At 38.8% G+C, this 9920-nt stretch overlaps 1 long non-coding RNA gene across 1 annotated transcript; it reads left to right on the forward strand.

Moving 5' to 3' along the window:
• Positions 1-8309: 8309 nt before the first annotated feature.
• On the forward strand, positions 8310-9453 carry LOC123593353. Its single transcript, XR_006710277.1, has 2 exons — positions 8310-8472; positions 9231-9453. It is a non-coding gene; the product is annotated as an uncharacterized LOC123593353 (long non-coding RNA).
• The last annotated feature ends 467 nt before the right edge of the window (positions 9454-9920 follow it).

Raw genomic sequence — 9920 nt, forward strand, 5'->3', positions numbered from 1 at the left:
GCAATGATAAATTGACTGCTTTGATCTCACCATGATGTGTTTATAAAAGCTTATGGGAAAAAATAACAACTGTGCTTGGTGGTAACAATGTCTTCAGTGGCAAATCTCTTGCTCCCTGGAAGTAACTTGGAAAGAATAGACGATAAACTACAAAGATGGTGCTACAGAATAGAAAGACCTGGAACTGAGCTGTAACATCACTGTAAACATGCATCCGAGGGGCACCTGGGTGGCTTACTCGGTTAAGCATCCAACTTCGGCTCAGGCCATGTTCTCACAGTTAATGGGTTCAAGCCCTGCATCGGGCTCTGTGCTGACAGCTCAGAGCCTGGAGCCTGCTTCGGATTCTGTGGCTCCCCGTCTCTCTCTCTCTCTTTCTCTCTGCCTCTCCCCTGCTCATGCTGTGTCTCTCTCGGTTTCTCAAAAATAAAATTAAAAAAATATAAATAAACATGCATCTGAGGTGATAGAAACCAAACAGAACAAAAGCAAAAAGCCCCCATATGTCTGAGAGGATATTGACTGCATTATTTTTAAAGGTAAATTTAATTTAGCAGACATTTGTGATGATTACCCAGTGTTATGGACTGAACCGTGCCCCACCCCCCCACCAAATCCCTATGTTGAAGCCCTAACTTCCAGTGTGACAGTATTGGGAGATGAGCCTTCGATGAGGTAATTAAGGTTAAATGAGGTCATAAGGGCAGGGCCCTAATGCAAGACGACTGGTGTCCTTATAAGAAGAGGAAGCGACACCAGGAGTGTGTCTACACAGAGGGAAGGCCATCTGCAAGCCAGGAAGAAAGGTCTCAGAAACCAGTCCTGCCGGCAACTTCATCTGGGACTTCCAGCCTGCAGAACTGTGAGAAAGCAATTCAGTCGTGTGAGCCACCCAGTCTGTGTGGGCAGTCCAAGCCCACTAATCCATGCACCACAGCACGTGCAAGGCAGTGTTGTGTGAGAGAGGGGGGAAAGGTTACAGAAATAAACAAGGATTCTGCCTTCCAGGATTGAGGCACAGTAGCGCATGATTAAGAACGTGACTCTGGAGTTAGCCTGCGCCGTGTGACCTTGAGCAAGTTACTTAACCTCTCTGAGAGACAATATCAGTATGCGGGGATGTTATGAGCCTCATGAGGATTAATTATAAAGAACGTGGAACAAAGACTGGCACACAATAAATGCAATTTAAGTGTCCGGTCAACAAATAGATGAGAGTGTTGTCCATTGGAAAAGAGGATATGAGATAAAAAATATGATGAATAATTTTAAACACTTTTTTTATTTTTTAAAGTTATTTATTTATTTATTTATTTATTTAATTTATTCTTGAGAGACTCTGCAAGTGAAGAGGCAGAGGTGGGGCTCAAACCCATGAACCATGAGCCGAAGTCAGATGCTTAACTGATTGAGCCACCCAGGAGCCCCTAAATAATATTGATTTGCTTATAACTTTAATTTAACACCCCGGAGAAACTTACATATTCCCTAAAAATATTATGGAGTACCTCTCTTGAATGTAAATCCAAACTATAATGTTAAAGAGAAAATTAATAATATATAAATATTTTTTATTAATTATGACATTATACTCCTGTCAAATGTTCCTAATAAGGGAAATTGGGCATGGGGTGTATAAGAATTCTCTATACTATCTTTGCCATAATTCTGTAAATCTAAAACTATTCTAAAATAAAATGTGTTTTTAAAAAAGAAGGCAGGGGCTCCTGGGTGGCTCAGTCGGTTAAGCGTCCGACTTCGGCTCAGGTCATGATCTCACAGTCTGTGGGTTCAAGCCCCGTGTCGGGCTCTGTGCTGACAGCTCAGAGCCTGGAGCCTACTTTGGATTCTGTATCTCCCTCTCTCTCTGCCCCTCCCCTGCTCATGCTCTGTCTCTCTCTGCATCTCAAAAATAAAGAAGTGTAAAAAAAAATTTTTTTTAAAGGAAGATAAATTAAACGGTAATTATTTGCTAAAATATGGACCATTAAATAATAAAATTTAGGAACTGAGCCACAGTAACCTTTGACTCACCCCTTTCTATTTTACAGGAGGGCTGACTTAAATCAACCTTTACCCAAATCTGATTTTCAAGGTCAAATTCATATAGGACAAAAAAGGGGGCAGAAAAAGAAGAGCAATGACCTAGTAAGACAGGAGGTACCTCGTCGAGTTCTAGTTCTGCCTGGAACTGGACTGTGACCTTGGCACATCACAGTGACAACTCTGAGCCTCCATTTTCCATTCGTCACTTTCAGCTCTAGCATTCTTGACTGCCAACTTTATGTGCGTCTACTTCACAAAGTAAGGAAGCCCCAGGAAGCAGACTGTAACCCAAACATCTCTCCAAGCCTCTTTGGGTGTTGTATGTAAGCAATGAATCATGGGAATCTACTCGTGAAACCAAGAGCACACTGTATACAGTGTGTGTTAGCTAACTTGACATAAATTATATTTAAAAAAAAAGAAAAAGAAAAAAGAACTGTATGCAGTTTATGCAACAACTTTGGAGTGTGAGTGGATTGCGAAATAACTAGACAAATACTTTAAAAAACAAAAACAACTCAACACCCAGGGCTAGGTTTTCAGAGTCTATACTATCCAACAATTCGTTCAGATTTGGATAGGAGTAATTGAGGACCAATCCTGACACTAAAATATTTACAGAAAACTTGCAAGTGAAAGGGGACATTCTAAATAAGTTTGGGGTATAAGATATTAGTAACAGATAAAATCTGATGCAGAGAAAGGAGGGTCTGGAATTTTCCTACAATGGTAACTGAGCAAGAAAGATTAGGAACTAAGGCAAAAAACATTTCAAGCCAAAAGGAAGAACACTTCCAAAGGTTTGCAAGAAATTGAGCCTGATGCCAACTAATATTGAAGAAATGCCATGCCCAATAATACACAGACTGGCTCCAAGAACCATCTATTGAGAAACCTGAAGAATAATGACAGTTATTCAGTCAACAATTTAGGGGAGAAATTCAATTACCCCAAAGCCCTTTTCAATCCCTCTACTAGTTTTCATGAACAAATTGTCATTCACATTGTAAACATTGTGTATGTTTACTGTAAAAGTCATAATATTTTCCTTTTGTGAGATACTAGCAAAACATGTCTCAACACGTAAATGAAAATTCAGTGATACATGGGTTATGATTTCTTTTCCACCTAAGTAAGTCCTATTCTCATGTTTGCAAATTATTAGACGCCTAAAAGTCCCACACCCTTCATGCCCTGCATAACCATTTGATTTAATGTGATTGCACATTGATGCACAAAGAAGTTTTTTCTTTTCTTTTAACCATTTTTAACAGCATTAATTGAGACAAAAGTTCAAGAAACTGAACAGCCTCTACATTGGCTCTGAGCTTGATGTTATTTAAAAATCTGTGCTTGAAATATTGAAAACTAATGGCAATCCTAATTGCTCTTTTAACACCATTAAGTAACCATTTCAGGAGTCAATTCCTTGGGGCGCTTATATGTGGGCAGAATATTTATATTCTAACCGACAATGATGCATTCTAGGTACAGTAAAAGGGATTCTCTTGTGCTTATTTTCTACCCGGATATACATTTCATCAAGCAGAAAGCTGGATGTCGCTAGTGTTTTTTTGATAGTAGAAAAGTCTACTGATACAAAGAGTGAAGTATGACAACTTATGCAAGAATTTGTCCTTCCAGAACTTTCATGATGTAAACACTGTTGTCAACAACCAATAACATAACTCAATTACTTAGTATGTTTGATCAAGTTATATACGCAAACAGCTAAATAATATTTACTTATTTACTTATTATTTATTATTTCCTCATTTGGACCAATTTCTTTTTAAAAATTTTTTTTTGACATTTATTTATTTTTGAGAGACAGAGAGAGGCAGAGCATGAGCAGGGGAGGGGGAGAGAGAGACACACACACAGAATCCAAAGCAAGCTCCAGGCTCTGAGCTGTTTGTTAGCACAGAGCCCGACACGGGGCTCGAACTCGCGAACTGCGAAACCATGACCTGAGCTGAAGTCAGAAGCTCAACCGACTGAGCCACCCAGGTGCCCCTCAATTGGACCAATTTCTAATCACTTTATTCTAAATCAGGACTACCATAATGCACAATGTCAGGGGCACTCTTCTCATTATATTCAGTTTAACTTACTGTAGGTAACACGAATGATGCCCTCTTTGAATTGTACAGTATAGTGTCCCTGCTACAATTAATAAAAAAACACAATGAAAAATGTGTATCAATAAATATCAAGTTATTGACATCTTTCATTTTTAGCAAAATCAGACTTTCAAAGGCCGTAGCATTTTGGAAAAAGAAACCCCATCTTGGATATTTTCCTTCAGTTTGGTTCCTTTTCCTTCCCAACATTCCTTTTTCTGGGACAAAGGCTCTTCCCGGACTCTGAGCAATTTTAGTGATGCTGACAATCACCAGTGATTAAAGTAGTGGGCATGGCATCCAGGCCTTACCAATCATGACACCATATTACCTGGTTGACAGTGATTGGTCCAGGGGTAAGCATGTGATACCAGCAGGGCCAATCAGAGTTCTTCCATAAGATTTGCTGTGTGGATGTAGAACTGTAAGTATGTAATCCTGGGAATGTTGGCAGCCCTTTTCCCTACTGGAGGGAAATCTCAAAATGTAAAATTAGAGAGATCAAAGCCAAACAGAGAAAAGAAGAGTGTGCAGTGGAGAAAAATATTTCTGAGAACGTCTATTTGAGTCCCTTGATTTATCTCTGACCTCCTCCCAGTTATGTGTGCAAAGAACTTAACTATTTTTTCCTCAATGTACATCAAAATGAGTTTGTCACTTGTATTCAAAGGAGCCTTAATTATCAGAACCCATGACTGCAAGTTTTTTATTCCTCTCAGGATACTTCTCCAAGTTGAGTCAATTTAAAGCCATATAGGACTACATCCTTTCTCAGAAACACAAAAAGAAAAGTTTTAAACACCAGATCTCTGGCCTGATTAACTCACTTGACCCATGATATTAAGGCAATATTTCCAGGCAATACTCAAGGTTGGTAACAATATATAGCAAACGAAACGAGTAGAATTTTTAAAATATCTTCTTCATTACAAAAACATTCAGAGCACAGTTACTGACAGTAAGATAAGGGACTGTGGTTTCAATAACACCAAGTGTTACCAAATCTTCATACTTTGCCACATGAAGCTGGAATTCATCACACCTCTAACCAGGGTATAAATTCTTTCTCACATCAAGTCCATGACTTGAGAAAAAGTTAAGATGTGAACATTATATATATACTATATACTGAACTAATACTAGTTCAATAACTTATTGGGTGAACATGGACAAATTATGTAACTTCTCTGAGCTTCAGTTTCCTCATTGTCAAAATGCAGACATAAAAAAGAATCTACGGGTTTAGAACTACTATTACTTGTGTGTGACTGTTTTCTTATTCATCTTGTATTCTGATGCCTTGCACAAAGTCTTGCATGGAATAGACATTTGACAAATAATTGGTAGGAGAACTGGATAAACTATGAACACATATTCACCTCGTGCATTGTCATGAAGAATATACAAGATAACCCAAACAAAGTAAACATTATAATACCTAACACATCATAGTTGCTCATAAATATTAGTTCTTTTCTTACCTTCCTTCATCCTCCCGCTGTTGAGACACAAAGCATTTAATGTGTCTGATGCTTTGTTCACCATTTTTCACACTAAACCCTCTTTATTCAAAACCTTCCAGAATTCTCCATAAGGCCTCTCTGATGGTAAGTCCACTAGCTCCAAATCAACTTCACTGTGAACACCACAGCTTTGCGCTAGAAAACCTTGCTCTACTTGGCATGTGCCTGTGTGGTTTTTTTTCATATTTGCTTGTCCTCTCTCCTGATTAGCCTTATTTCCTACAGTGTCTAATATAGTATTTTCACTAATGGGATAATAGTGATTTCCTGACTTCAACAAAATTTATCAGCTTGGAGACAATTGGAGTCCTCCCTTCCTTATGTTACTTTACCTAAACTAACTTAAAGCATAGGCCCTTTTATTTTGTTGTTGTTGTTTTCTAATTTGAGAAAGAGAGAGAGAGAAAGAGAGAGAGCATGGGGGGGGGGCGGGGAGTGGCAGAGGGGGAAAAAGAGAGAATCTCAAGCAGGCTCCGTGCTCAGCAAGGAGCCCAATGCGGGGCTCAATCCCATGACCCCAGGATTAGGACCTGAGCTGAAGTCAAGAGTCAGATGCTCAACTGACTGAGCCACCCAGGTGCTCCCCTCTTTCCCTTGAACTTGCTTTCTTCTGCCTATGTAAAGATAATCCTGAACTCCCTGTTTTACTTGGGAATAAGCCACTTTTCTTTAAAGTTCATTTATTTCTTTTTAAAGAGAGACAGAGAGAGAGAGAGAGAGAAACAGAGTGTGTGTGAGCAGAGGAGGGACAGAGAGAATCCCAACAGTGTGGAGCCCAGTGCGGGACTCAAACTCATGAACTGTGAGATCATGATCAGAGATGAGATCAAGAGTCAGACGTTTAACCAACTGAGCCACCCGGGTGTCCCAAGGGATAAGCCACTTTTTGAATGAGAATAATACTTGCTTATAATACCATCCAACTTTAGAATGGCTTTTCATGTAGAATGTTTCAATTAGTTTTCACAACAGATTAGTTTAGCATGGCTTTTGGAATCTAAATGAATTTGGTTGGAATCTTAACTCTATCACTTAATAGCTGTATGATTTCAGGTAAATTACTAAACCTCTCTGACCCTCAGTTTCCTCACTTATAAATTCAAAAAAATATAATCGTGCTTCTTAGGATGATTGTAGGAATCTAGTGATACATCTAAATCAGGTACCATGGTAAAATTTAATCAATGGGATGGAAGCCATTAATAAATGATAGTTATAATTATTATTTTATAAACAAGAAAACCAAGGCACACAATACAAAGGAAGCAATCAGAAGACTCTGTGTAAAGACAGATTTTGATTCTAAATGCCATGCCTCAATCTACTTCTCTGCCCTTCCAGCAAAGCAGCCTACAAAAAGCTTCTTCACACTTTCTTTAATTTGATCTTTATAACAACCTTAAGAGGTTTATGTAGAAAATTACTCTTTAGCTCTGTGGGGAAGTGAATTTTAATGGACGAGTTTTAATGGTTGTTCAAGTTAATTGGAAAGGTTGGCCAGCATCACAACCTCAACAAGGAGAGAAGTAGAGCAGAAATATAAAGAATAATAAGTATGTAAACTAAGATGATCTGGCCTAGAGAAGATGAGGCTAATGGCACTAACTCAGGACAGGTGCATTTAACAGTGACTCGCAGAAACCAGAATCTAGGGGAGCCTGGGTGGCTCAGTCGGTTGAGTGTCTGACTCTCAATTTAGGCTCTGATCATGATCGTAGGATCAAGCCCGTGCTAGGCTCTGTTCTGAGCATGGAGCCTGCTTAAGATTCTTTCTCTCCCTCTACCCCTCTCCTTCACTCACACTCTCTCTCTTAAAGAAAGAAAGAAAGAAAGAAAGAAACCTGAAATCTAAACTCACCCTCACCTAATACTCAAAAGCAGTTTGCTTATTTTTTTTCTTATTTTAGTTAATTGTCCAAAAGGGCAAAAAGAGGCCCCAGAAAGAAGCAAAGAAAAATTTTCTTCATGCTTAGGAGGCCAAGTTGATGTTAGATAAATGACCTTGGACACTAACTGACTTCTTTGTGGTCCTGTTTCCTCATTCGCAAATGAAGATAATATCACCATTAGTGTTCTCCAGAGAAATAGGACCAATAGAGTGTGTGTCTATGGAGAAATAGTGCGATTTTAAGGAATTAGATTGCGTGATTCTAGAGCAGTCCAAAATCTGCAAGAAGGCCAGCTGATGAGAACTGGGAGAAAGTTGATGCTACAGCTTGAGTCCAATGGCAGTCTGCTGGCAGAACTCTGTCTTTCTGAGGAAGGTCAGTCTTTTTCTTAAGGCTTTCAGTTGCTTGGATGAGGCCCACTAACATTATGAAGGGTAATATGCTTAACTTGAAGTTTAATGATTTCAGTGTTAATCTTATCGAAAATACACTCTAACAGTAACATCCAGACACGTTTAACCAAATATCTGGATACTGTGGCCTAGCCAAGTTGACATATAAAATTAACCATCACAGAAGGAATACTGATCATGCAAGGAACAAATTTAGCACAATATCTAACACACAAAGCTAATCATAATAATGATAATAATAATATAATATAGCTATTATTATTTCTGCTGTTATTATTCTTTACTGAATACCTACTCTTTTTTGTTTTTTTTTTTTTTTTGGCTGGGCATCAGGTTAGGTTCTGAAGACATGAGAATTCACAAGATACCAATCTTTGTCCTCAAAGAACTTACAGTCTAAACACAGATCCTAATAAGCTACCTGACAGCGTTCTGAATACTATGAGAACAAAAGACTACTTTGAGGAATATGGGTATGGTAAGAGTGCATAAAAGGGCCCTGACTCAAAATGGGCTGAGGGGCAGGGATAACTTAGAGAAGATAGAATGGATGAACAGACTCCAGTCAGGTAAATGGACACCGGTGGCAGGGAGGAAGAAGCAGGTGTATGGTAAGGAGATAAGTGCATGGAACTAGAATTGACAAAGAACACAGTCTGTTCATAGAACTGCAAGCAGTTTATCATTTGTTGGGTGAGAGGATGAAAGAAGCAAGTAAAGACAAAAAGGCAAAAAGACTGCAAGTTTAAGGCTGTAAAAGGGTTCTTACCAACCTAAGCAGTTTGGATTTTATCCCCAAAGCAATGATGACCTAAAATATGGTAGTGATGTTGGAAATGGAGAGAAGAGACAAATCTGAGAGGTCTCAATGGGTGAAATGGATAAGGCCTGATGATGGATTAAATGTTTGAGATGAGGGAGGAGGGTGGGAAAGCTAATACTTAGAAGTGAGCTAGAGTATGTTTAGAAGATGCTAATAACTAGGGGCGCCTGGGTGGCTCAGTCGGTTAAGCGTCCGACTTCAGCTCAGGTCATGATCTCACAGTTTGTGAGTTCAAGCCCTGCATCGGGCTCTGTGCTGACAGCTTAGAGCCTGGAGCCTGCTTCGGATTCTGTGTCTCCCTCTCTCTCTGCTCCTCCCCCCCTCATGCTCTGTCTCTCTCTCCTTCAAAAATAAACAAAAACATTAAAAAAAATTTTTTTTAAAGATGCTAATAACTCTTGTAATTCCAATAGGATATTCTGAAGAAAGCTGAAGGACTTTGCACTTGTCATCTGCCCTTTGTTGTTCACTTTCCACATTTGTGAAATGAAGATATTGGACTCAATTCTCTTTGAAAGGCCTTGTCTTACTCTAAACTTCTGCAATCCTGTGACTACTTTGTACGTAATACATTCTGGAGGGGGATGGGGGAATACTTTTGGCCCTACCACGTCAATAAACTGAAAGCAATAAGTAGTACCACCAGATTGGTATTTAACTATGATTTTGCAATTATCACAGGATGTCAGAATGAGAAAGATCAGGAAATTAGATAACACATGCTAGTATCTTTTCTGTTCTGTTTGAGCTGTCAGAAAAATAGGGGCGGTTGACACTGCAGATCTAAAAAGATTAGACGGATTGTTCTAACTAGAATCAAAGTTGATAAGCAAATTTCTATGAATAGTGAAACAGACCAAAAAGCTGATTGGTGAAAAAAAAAATGCATGGGAGAGAGAAACAAGCACGCTCTTTTTTTTTTCTTTTTTCCTATTGTGTGTTTGCAAAAAAAAAAAAAAAAAAATTATTGATTGCTCTGGTTTCAAGCACTTGATTTATCTTTTATGACACTTGAAACCCAGTGTTTGCTCTACAGCTTAAAGTTTATTTGGTGAGCTAACAAAGGCCCTGTGGAATCTAAAGGAGAGGATGAAATCAAATGA

This window comes from Leopardus geoffroyi, chromosome D4 (genome assembly GCF_018350155.1).
Source record: "Leopardus geoffroyi isolate Oge1 chromosome D4, O.geoffroyi_Oge1_pat1.0, whole genome shotgun sequence".
Taxonomy (NCBI): Eukaryota; Metazoa; Chordata; class Mammalia; order Carnivora; family Felidae; genus Leopardus; species Leopardus geoffroyi.